General features: G+C 40.4%; 1 protein-coding gene across 1 annotated transcript in view; it reads right to left on the bottom strand.

Moving 5' to 3' along the window:
* HSPA9 (heat shock protein family A (Hsp70) member 9) overlaps window positions 1–12,100 on the bottom strand; it is a 1,477,986-nt gene that overhangs the window by 982,964 nt on the left and 482,922 nt on the right. The gene's annotated exons all lie outside the window — the stretch shown is intronic.

Raw genomic sequence — 12,100 nt, 5'->3', positions numbered from 1 at the left:
CAAATTAAAATGAAATCTAAAGGTTAGCATAAAATGAAATCTATAGGCTAGCATTTCCAGTTAAGCAACAAGAAATGTACATGCTAGTATGGAATACCATACCTTGTGAAGGCTGCAGAGACTTCATACTGTCCCAAAGAATTAGGGCCACTGCACCATTAAAACACAGCTGCATTATGTGCTTAATACAAGCTACAGGAACTCAGACTTCTGTAACAGTAAATTAATCATTTTTTACTGGGCATCTCCATTAGCAAATTCATGTGCGCGCGTGTGTGCGAGCATTTCTACTATACAAACTAATACAAAATTAAGGATTATGAATCTGCACAGCTCACAAGCAAGAAAGCAAATGGAAATAGTTGTTTTTCTCAATTCATTATCTCTAATGGTGACAAATAAGCAATAGTAAAAACCCCATGACAAAAGTGACCCAAAGTTAGTGCTTAGGGATAATAAAAATACTACTGCTTCAAAAGACCTCTAACAGCATCGCTTGCTTAACAGGAGGACCACAGGATTACTAGGTATACAACTGGATAGGCACAAATCCAAGCTGAAATATTAACCAGTCCTACTTCGAGGATATTCCGTCTGCAATGTTCTCTGATACTGCAGATGTTTTACCAAATGACAACCCTGTACAGATTTTTTTTTAAGTTTCTCAGTAGTAAAACCAACCTTTTGCTACTGTCTGAGATCTTAAATATTGCGCAGTTGGCCACTTTCTTTGCAATCTTGACATTTTCCCTTTAGTTTAGTCTTCATGTTTAGCAGGACAGGCAAGGATATGAAAGGGTAACCTTCCAGTATATCTAGGACTGAGATGTGCAGAATTCTTTGACATGTTTCATTTGTTTCCCTTCTTTAACCAGTTTATCAAATATTTTCTCATTAAGGGGCTCAAACAGGAACTCCTTGTCCAAAGGGGCATAAAGCTCAGCATTCAACTGGTTAGAGACAGGTTGGTTCTCAGCCAGGCATGTATGAGCAGCTGACCCCATAGTAGCTACCCTGCATAATGCATCAAAAACAGTCACATACAAGTGAATGTGGACACCTGGAAAGAGATATTGCACAGGTCCCAGATGCCCCTCTAAAAGGTCATTTTCTTGTATCCCATTTGCCTTGCATTTTATCTGTTCCTTAATGGTTCAAGGTATTTGAGCATAAAAAACTTGCAGATGAAAGTCCTCATGGCCAGGGTGTCTGAAGTACAAGATTTTGCCAAACAAGTCCAGTAAGCTGCTTGCCCTGTCACGTGGAAGGGGATTCTTGCAAGCACACCCAACAGCTCCCTTAGAATATTCTGTAGACACTACTAATGAGTCTGCCACTGGACTTTTATTAAAGGTGCTTACGAAATTTTTGCATACTATAGATGCTATCTCACTTCCTAGGAACATGGGGAAGGGAGCCATGATGCAGAGATGTTCACCATCACCAAGCCTACATGAACTGGAGTAATTGCCAATGGTCCAAGGGCTAAAATATCCAAAAAGTTTGCAATAAGTCTGAGTCTCCGATAAATCTCCAGGCTCCCAGGTGAATGCTTCCATCATCCTGTGAAGGGTGTCAAAGGATAAATCCTTGGGGAGAAGCTAAGGATGAGTCATCAGAACCTTCAAATGTCCAAGAGGATGACATTCTACATATTGCCAATTCCTCTATTCTCTGATGCAGAGGAATTTAAAAATTCCCCCGGGGGGTGTCTGTCATTTTTCAAAGTAGTAGTTCCCAGTACAGGACACGTTTCCAGGGCAGGTTGCTTGGTCTTCATAAGATGCATAAAGTTGTGGGCCAGGATGAACTCGTATGGAAAGACCTGGGAAGAAAGCGGCAATGGACTTAAAGGTTTTCAGGATTGCCCAGCCATTGTTTAACTCTGGGTGTTGAAGCTTAGTGGAAAGTGAAAGCCTTGGATCATATGCAGGTGGCCACTACCTGAACCTGGTTCCTCAAGACATCTTGCTCAGGGGTCTTGGACTCTATGTTGGCCTTGTGTCGGTTTGCGAAATAGAGGCCTTAATCGCATCTGCCACTACAGTCATGCCAAAGGACTTCAGCCTAGAAACTGTTGGCCCAGGGGACTGCAGACACACCATCTGCATCAGCAACAATTTTCATCAAGCGTCTGGACAAAAACGTCCTAAGACTCTCAGACATCAATCTCTTTCACAAGTGTTTACATTTTTTTTTCAGAAGGAGAGTTTAGAAACCAGCAAATGCCAAAGAGTACAACTGGCATGCCTTATTAGAATCCTTGCTTCACTCCATATGCAACTGAAGAGACTCTGCCCTATGTTTAACAGACTTGAAATTGAAGCAACATTGTGTTGACGGCCTAGAGAAAACAAGCAATAGAAATGAAAATCTTAGGGGGGAATCTGCTTCCTACAAGTAGGAATTTTTGTGAACATTAAGACAAAATGGCCCTGGTGGAATACTTACCTGAAGTAAGTCTGGAACTCTCTGATTCAAGCAGACAGACTTATAACACAAAACTGGTACTGAGCATCAGACTTCCAAGGCAAGAAAGAAATGAAGGAAAGAAAGGAAGATGACAGTTTTACACATGGATGTCCACAGGCATGGACATCCGCTAGCTCGGGGACAGTTAAGACGAGTATTCAGGCTGGCCAGGAAGCCCCCCACCCCCCCAAAAAAAAAATCAGTACTGCAACACTGACTACGACCTACATCTACAGCAAAGGAAAAGGGAGAGTATGCAGGTATGGCATGAAACTTTAGAATATGACAATAGGGAATCTTTGGTTCTGGAAAAAGAAATGTATGAAAGAAATGGAATTAAGCCGCTATTAAAGTATAGTGTATCAAAGGAAGAGATGTTGCCATGCTTAAACATGCGTAGGAAAAATTATGAGAAAAATAAATGGAAAATAAAATGTATACATATTTTGGAAGTAGCAAAATACATTACAAGTAATTACTCCGATCATGCTGTGGAAAGTAAAGAAATTTTTACAAAAAAAAATGTAGTAAAAGAAAATAGAAGAACTGAATGAGGTATTTAGGGTGGTGAGAGGAGTCTATTGGAAAAGATGGTCAATTATATGGTATGTAGGTCATGGCAAAAAAGGAGTTTATTAAAATCTGATACAAGTAAATGGGTGAGGGTTTTAGGAAAAAAAATCAGTATATGAAGGCATTATAAAACTTGGGAAGGGGAATGAAAAAAGACCTTTCACGTTGAATAAGGTTGTTATAAAAATTTTATGAAATTAGTTAAGATTTGAAAAGCTTCTACATGCAGTATCATGGGCAGAGTATACAGTTAGTTCTGGTAACAGTAGTAGTAGATGTACTGTACAAAAGGACAGAGGGACACTTAAGATACACGAAAAAGGCCATTGGTTATATGGGATAAGGTTTTGGAACATGACAGTACGGGATTGAGACAGTAAAAATTGAATAGAAAAGTGTCAAGACTGACATGAGAATACAATCAGAATTATGAACAGTTGGTTTAGTGAAGAAATGCTAAGAAGGTAAAGCAAATATAACTGATGACCAACATGTTACTCTCTCTAGTCATGAATGTCAGTCTCATGTTGTGCAGCTTGGCTAAAAAAATTTTAAGCACAGACTGCATTTACCACTTATGAAAAGAATGAACCAGTTCAGGGGATGTCCCAGTTTGTGAAAACCCAAGACCTTTTTTGGAAAAATCTTGGCTTAGAGCAGTACAGTCCATAAGACTGCATTAACAGTTTCCTCCTGGGAATACCCTTAACTAGGTATGACAGCTTACTGGCCTTACAGATAAGGGTATCTCACTTGTACTAGAAAACCCATTTCTATATTCATTGCAAGGAGCCCCAGTACACTTCGCCATGCACCTTTCTCTGCATCAAAGCTTAAAAATAGATGTTTAAACATGCCACTCATCTGTTCAATCCTCTTCCTATCACTTAAGTGATAAATCTGACATTGTGACTCCGTATCCAACCTATGCCCAAACGACTTTACATAAATTTATCCTTACTTCGTCTTGACTACTAACAACTGCTTGCTGCCATGTGGACAGGAATACTCCATTATTTTGTCACTTTACAAACTCTGCCACAAGTTATCTTTCAAAGCAAATATATTTCCACTGGAATAATACTTAAAATAGAGGATCCCTTTTACTGTTCTCACCATTTCCTGTTTCAACTTCACTTTACAAACATTTTTAAAGCATCTTAAGTCATTTAAGACAGGCAAACGTACATTAAAGAAAGCCATATATTTATACACATTATACCTCACATTTTCTTTGTAATTAATCAGTCCAACCTTATAGGTTGGTACTAGGCTATCAGCCCTAGGGCCTATACAAGCCTAGCCATAACAATTCCCTGGATATTTCTTCCCACAACATTTACTTCCCTGGACCCCTGTCTAGCAGGGTGACTGATGTGATCCCCAGGTTGAATTTCCCATCTCCTATCCAATCAAGGTTCCTTTTGAAGAGGGTCAAAGAGGCACTCTGCTTGACATGTATGGGCAGTCTATTCCAGAGTCTGGGGAGTCTCTGGGTAAGGAACTTATCCCTCCAGCATGTTTTGTTCATTGTGATGAGGTTTAGATCCCTGGAGCGTGTGGCTCTGCAGGATTGGGATTTCTTTAAGTGGAGCATGTCCAACAGCTCAGGGTTTGACATGGCCTTGTATGTTGAGCAGAGATGGCCTCAGAGTAGACGATATGCCAGAGTATAGATGGAGTTTTTTTTAGATGGTCAGCAAAGGGCATCTGTTTTAGGCCTTAAATTGCTGAATTCCTGCCTTACTTTAAACCTCCCTCCTGAACATTATTCTGCATGCATTGTTCCCACAATTTCCATTTCTATGCAACGTACTCCTTCCTTTTGCCAAAGATTCCACTTCCAGTCCTGTCTCCATTACAATATTCACTACAAATACAGTTGGTTTACACTAGATTTCCAAATTCTGGCAACTGCTTTTTTGTCAGCCACCAGAATTAAACAAGGCCTTACTCTGATTAGACAATTCAGATGTAGTGTCCCAACTGAAAAAAATATTTTCCTTAGTTAAACTCAAATGCTCACCCAATGTTTCTACAACAGAACTTGTAGGGATTATAAAAAAAAAAAACTACACTCCCCCAAAACACGTTACCACTAACCTCTTTCTTACTCTTTAGAAAATTTTTTTGCTGGATAACCCTTCATTCTTCACAGACATCCCAATCCTGTTCCCTAGCATCTGCAATTTCACACCTTAAAAACATACACTTCCTGTAGATCACTTATTTTATGCGTAGTCCTTTTACCACTCTCTCAACTTTAAAGCCAGACATTTTAGAAAAATCAATGAAGAGCCAAAGTTTCATTCAACAAATTCTTCGCTTGCTCGATTTTATAATCTAACACACTAGTGATGTGTTTATTCTTTAATTCTATCTTCATCTCCTATTAACATGCACTGTGTAACTATTACATATCCACTTGTAACCCAGTTATGACCTCCGGTTAACGTGCATTGTCTAACTATAGACAATCCACTTGTAAGCTAGTCATGCCCCTCTGTAAGCTAGTTATGCTCTACTGGCTACTTGCACTTCGGTCTTAGTGTAGGTCCTCAAGTACTGATAAAGCAGGATTTAAAATATCACTGGGCATGTATCAAAACTTGTGCTCCACTTAAACTAAGATCTCCCCGACAAAAACGCCCTATAACTTGAATCTTTGACCCTCACAGAAATATGCAATTACTTTTCAACAATGTCAATATCCTGTTACATCCAAGCTAAACAAGCACTAACAGAGAAAGTTCAGAAAGAACATGAAGCAAATATTCCAATTCTTCCATCTAATACACAGATGAACATCTACTCTACAGGTCAACGCGTACACAAAACATTAAAAGAACTCAAGACCCTTTAGCACTTTTTTTTAAAAATTTAATAGATACTTTTTTCATTTTTATTGTGTACAACATAGGCCATGTTGCATTTACAATGGATATAAAAAGTTTACACACCCCTGTTAAAGTGCTAGGTTTTTGTGATATAAAAAATGAGATCACAAATTTGAAAACTTAGAACCCTTAATGTGACCTACAACCTTTACAATTCAACTGAAAAACAAACAAATCTGTTAGGGGGAAAAATATAAAAAAAATGTACGAAACGCTGGGTGCTTAAGTGTGCACACCCTTAAACTAATACTTTGTTGAAGCACTTTTTGATATAATTACAGGATTCAGTCTTCTTGGGTAGAAGTCTATCAACATGGCACATCTCGACTTGGCAAGATTTGCCCACTCTTCCTTGCAAAAGCACTCCAAATCTGTCAGATTGCAAGGGCATCTCTTGTGCACAGCCTTCTTCAGCTCACCCCATAAATTTTCTATTGGGCTTAGGTCTGGGCTCTGGCTGGGCCATTCCAAAACGTTAATTTTCTTCTGGTAAAGCCATTCTTTTGTTGATTCGGATGTACGCTTGGGGTCATTGTCATGTTAAAAGGTGAAATTCCTTTTCAACTTTCTAGCAGATGCCTGAAGATTTTGGGCCAAAAGTGACTGGTATTTGGAACTGTTCATAATTCCCTCCACTTTGACTAAAGTCCCAGTTCCAACTGAAGAAAAACCCCAAAGCATACTGCCACCACCATGCTTCCACCGTGGGGATGGTGTTCTTTTGGTGATGCGAAGTGTTTTTGAGCCAAACATCTTTTGGAATTGTGGCCAAAAGTTCAACCTTTGTCTCAGACCACTACACATTTTCCCACATGCTTTTGGGACACTTGCTGTATTGGTTTACAAGTTTTAGCCGGGCGTGTATGTTTGTGTGTAAGAAAAGGCTTACATCTTGCAACCCTACCCCATAGCCCAGACATATGGAGAATATGGGAGACTGTCGCATGTTGTACACAACCAGTACTTGCCAGAAATTCCTACACCTCCTTCAGTGTTGCTGTAGGTCTCTTGGCAGCCTCCCTGAACAGTTTTTGTCACGTCAACAATTTTAGAGGGACGTCCCAGTTCAATGTCACTGTTGACCCATATTTTCTCTACTTTTTGATGACTGCCTTCACTGTGTTCCATGGTATATCCAATGCTGTGGAAATTTTTTTCTACCCTTCTCCTGACTTGATACCTTTCAACGTGATCCCTTTGATGCTTTTTAAGCTCTGTGAACCATGGCTTTTGCTGCAGCAAGCAACTGAGTAAATGTCAGGAAAATCCAACCAGGACAGCTGAACTTTATTTGGGGTTAAACAGAGCCCAACTGATGCCAGCTGTGTACCCAAGAAGACTGAATGCTGTAATTAAAATGAAAAGGTACATCAACAAAGTATTAGCTTAAGGGTGTTCAGACCTATGCAGCCAGCATATTGTACGTTTTTTTCCCCAACAGCTGTTTTTTCAATAGAACTGTACAGGTTATAGGTCACATTGAAGGTAGGAAAATTTTGAAATTATTTACTGTGGTCATTTTTTATCACAAAAACCTGGCATTTTAACAGGGGTGTGTAAACTTTTTATATCCACTGTACATAAAATGACAAACAATACAGACAATCTCAGTTGGAAACATACATTCTAAACTGACAACTGTAGCTGCTAACATTATACATCATTAACATATCCAGTCATTGTCAGCAAACCATTACATAGCTCACTGAAATCCTGCCTTCTTTAAAACCTTGTCCCTCTCCCCTGCATGCATTAATCCCGCAGTTCCCATTTTTCCTATGTAATTTGGTGCTACCCCTTTCTAAAGATCCCAGTTCCAGTTTTAACTTGCTATCTTCACTAGATCTAGCAAAGTTGGTTTAGACGGATTTCCATTTTCTAGTAATTGCTTTTTTTGGCAGTCATCATAATTAGACTCAGCAAAGACCATGTCTTGGCAATTTCAAATTTGTACCATAGCTCAAAAAAAAAATTTCCCTAGCCACTCCAACTTGCTCACCCAGCATCAAAGAGCAGTCTGCAGGGAATCTTTAAAGTCAACTCATTAGTTCCCAGTTACCTCTTTCTGCCCCATCACACCTCCAAACACTTGCTGTCTGAGGAAAAATTCTGTGAAGTCTGTTTGGGGTACAAAAACACCAATGTAAGCACTTCCAGGCAAAGATCCAAACTCTTCTACATTTTGTTGCATATCTGGGAGACATGCATATATCCGCCAATTGTTTCTTTGTGAATTACTTTGCTAATCTCTTCCCAGTCCTTCCTAACCTCCTCAGATTCTTATACTTATGCAATATTTTATATGCTCTACTAATTATTCCTTAATTGCAACATCTTTTCTAGATTTTACTAAAACTTTACCAGTGCTGGTCTTTTTTAGAAGCCCCTCTTTCTTTGCCTATACTCTAACACCAATCCTTGATATGGAAGGCAATCTTCAGCCTGCAGTCCAAGTTCCTGGCATCTTCCCATTCTATTATCTTTCACTCCAGTTATTTGCTCCCAGTACATCTGTTCCTTTGACAGTTTTCTCCAATACATTCCAACCCCCTCTTGCCTATTGTTTGTATCCCTAATTGCAGTCAGCCCTATTGTCAGAATCTCCCTTCTCTACTCCAGTATTAGCTTAGTTTTTAAAAGACCTTTTGCTACTTTACGAATATTTTGTATGACTATGGTTCTCCTTAAATTTCTGATCCCAAATCCCAGTCCCTCCCTGTTACTTGAGCTTCCCTCACTTCAATATCTCCTTCCACTTTGAATTACAGTGTTCTGCTTGTATTATGTATAGCCTTAATTGAAATACCCCATCAATTTGGGCAATCCCATATCCACCCTGTTCTTTTAGGAAGAATAAGCTTATCCCACTTGACTCTTGCAGTGGTAATTTTAAACAGTTGAATAAACTAGAAAGAATGATTATAAATTCATTGTCCCCAAGATATGAATTTAGAAAATAATTTTAATATTTAGGATTTTTTGCGATATATTTAACATATTAAAGGTATAAGCCAGTGAAGTTTATTAAATGAATTCGAAACATAAATTTTGTAAGTATGTTTATGTATTTGCAGTTAAAATATGTATTTAAATTATGCATTAATACTGTCAGAGTTTAGATGCAGAAGTGTTTATAATGAATTAAAAGTTTGAGCTGATATGTATAAATTTTTAGACATACTGGCAATATGTTTTTTATATTGCATGGGGACTTGAGTTGGTCACATTTTTCTAGTGGTTGCAATTTGTCAAAAGAACTGAAGGCAGATTAATATGGTTAATTTAATTATGTTTTGGTTGTTTCAATAGTTTAATTGATTAATTGAAGGTTTGTACAAATGGTACAAAAAGGGACATTTTGAAGCTGTAATGTTCCAGTAGAAGGCGAGAAGCCGAGGTACCAGAACGGCTGCAATTAAATACATGTCCTAACGGTAGTTTCCTGCTCATTTATGTGGTATGAAGGTTCATGGGTAGGTAATAGGCTATCAGCCCAAGGGCTGATAAGCCTAGCCAACAAGGTTCCCTGGCTTACGCCACCCAAGAAAGTTATTTTCCTGTGCCACTGTTGAGCAGACACAAAAGTGATCCCAGAGGTGCATTTCCTATTTCCCATCCACTCATCAAGATTTTTCTTAGAGTGCTAATGAAGAACTTTGCTTGACATAGATGGGTAGCCTGTTCCAGAGTATGGGAAGTCTCTGGGACAGGAATCTATCCCTCCAGCATGTCCTGTTTATTGCAGTGACAAGGTTCAGGTCCCTAGAGCGTGTACCTCGGAGGGCTTGGGATTTCTTTAGGTGTAGCATGTCCAACTGCTCTGGGTTTGACATAGCTTTATATGTTAGGCAGAGATCACCTCGGAGTAGGCGATATGCTACAGAGTAAAGCTGGAGTTTTTTTGAGGCGGTCAGTGTAGGGCATTTGTTTGAGGCCAGTAATCCTCTGAGGTACTTCTGTGGCCTTTCCAGCTGCTGCAGATGTCTTGTGAGGTGCATTCCAAAAGGGGCATTGTACTCTATAATGGGTCTAATAAGTGTCGAGTAGAGGGGAACAATGACCTCTTTTCCTGGATGAGAACACTTATGATGAGGTGTGCCACATAGGACTTCCTGACTACTGTGGCGATGTGACTATCAAAGGAGAGACTTCTGTCCACCTGGGTCCCAAAGTCTCATCACACATTTGGTGTTAGGTAGATTGCTGCTTATGTGGTAGTTCATGGGGACAGAGTTTTTACCAAAAGGGATGACACTGCACTTTCTGGCATTGAGCTTGAGGCCATGGCTCTGACACCAGGCATCTGTCTCAGCGAAGCCCTTCTGTAGGATGTCCACATCATTTGGGGACTTTACTATGGCCCCTAGTTTGCAGTCATCTGCGAACTTTGTTAGCCAGAGGCCCTCTGTGTTAAACTGTACTTCAGAGAAGTAGATATCAAACAGGAGAGGTCCCAGGACGGAACGCTGTGGTACTCCACTTGTCACTGCTTTGAGGTCAGATTTGGAGTCTGCAACTTTTATAGTGTGGGTTCTGTCAGTGAGCCAGTTGGCAACCCATCTTGTGACGTAGGGATTTATACCTAGTTTAGTGAGTTTAGCTATAATTCCAGAATGGGGGATTGTGTCGAAAGTCTTGGCGAAGTCAAGATAGGCTGCGTGAACCACCTCACCCTTAACTACAGCTTTGGTGACTGCCTAAAAGAAGTCGATCAGGTTCAGGAGGCATGATCTGCCTTTCAAAAACCCGAGTTGGGTGGGATCCAGAGTTTGGAGGTTACCAATGTCTGTTTATGGGTTCCATGAGGATACGTTCCATGGCGTTGCAGACCAGGCTCGTAAGGCTAATAGGTCGATAGTTCCCAGAATCAGTGGTGGCTCCTTTGTGGAGTGGGATAACTGCTGCTGTGCGCCATTCAGTGGGCACAAATCCTGATGTGAGGCTACTACTGAACATGGTGCTCAAGTGGGGAGCCAGCTCATTCTGAAGTTCGGGTAAAACGCAACCTGGGATATTGTCCGGTCCCATGGATGCTGTGTTTTTGGATTTAGAGAGAGTGCAGCTTTTACCTGCGTAGTTGTGATTACAGGGACTCTGCATTCTTCCTGTATAGATATGGGCCATTTAGGAGGTGGGGGGGGGGGGTAAAGTTAGCACTGAACCTATCTGCCAGGATGTTGGCAATATCAGTTGGTTCTGTAATTTTCATGCCGTTGTGCTGTAACTCAGAGCAGATCTGGGTGTTGCCATCCAGATTCTTGACATAGCTATAGAATGCTTTGTGGTTGTCCTTAGAATTAGTGGTGATTTTGTTTTCATAGCTAGCTTTGGAGGATCTTATAAGGGATCTCAGCTTCTTACGGAGGCTGACCAGGGAGCTCCTCCACTCATAATATTTTACTTTTTAGCAAAAGTTTCTTCCTTCTGTTGTACAGTTTATGGCAGGGGACCACCAGATTGGCTTTTTTTTTTTTGGAGGATCGCATCTTGGTTCTGTTTGGGCTAGCATGATCCATGCACTCGTAAATTGCTTACAGAGTACATTGTGTAGGATTCAGCAGTTGTAACTGCATTGTCCATCTGCTTGGGGTGTCGAAGTTCACCACTTCGTCTTAAGAAGCATGAAGTTGGCTTTGGAGAAATTTTTTACCGTTGTTTCCTTAATGGGGAGTAGGGGCGGGATGTGGCTATCAAGGGTGATGGTTAGCTTATGGTCAGATCGGACCAATGAGGAGTTGGACTTCAGGAGTGGAACACTGGTCACTCATGTTGGTAATGACTAGGTCTAGGATACTGTTGCCCCTGGTGGGGGTGTGGATAAGTTGATCCAGGGCATTGGAGTTTATGAATTCCAGAAAGCGTTGAGCTAAGGAGTTGGCACACGAGTAGTTTTCTCAGTTAATGGTGGGGTAGTTGAAGTCGCCCATTATTAGGGTGTTTGGTTGAACCCTAATATTTTCCAATACATCAAGAAAAGAGGAGTGGGAATCCTGGGGCATGGTGGGGGATCTGTAGCAAGCTACAATTTGCATTGCAGTTTTGCCCAAAGTTAGTTGTACTTGGATAACCTCGGATGCATTATGCTGAGCAACTAGCCTGGAGGTGTGGATATCCTTAATGAATATGGACACCGCCTTTGGTGTTTCGGTCCAGGTTAC

This window comes from Protopterus annectens, chromosome 4.part0, assembly GCF_019279795.1.
Source record: "Protopterus annectens isolate FY-2018-M chromosome 4.part0, PAN1.0, whole genome shotgun sequence".
NCBI lineage: Eukaryota > Metazoa > Chordata > Ceratodontiformes > Protopteridae > Protopterus > Protopterus annectens.
This window is presented reverse-complemented; position numbering and strand designations above follow the sequence as displayed.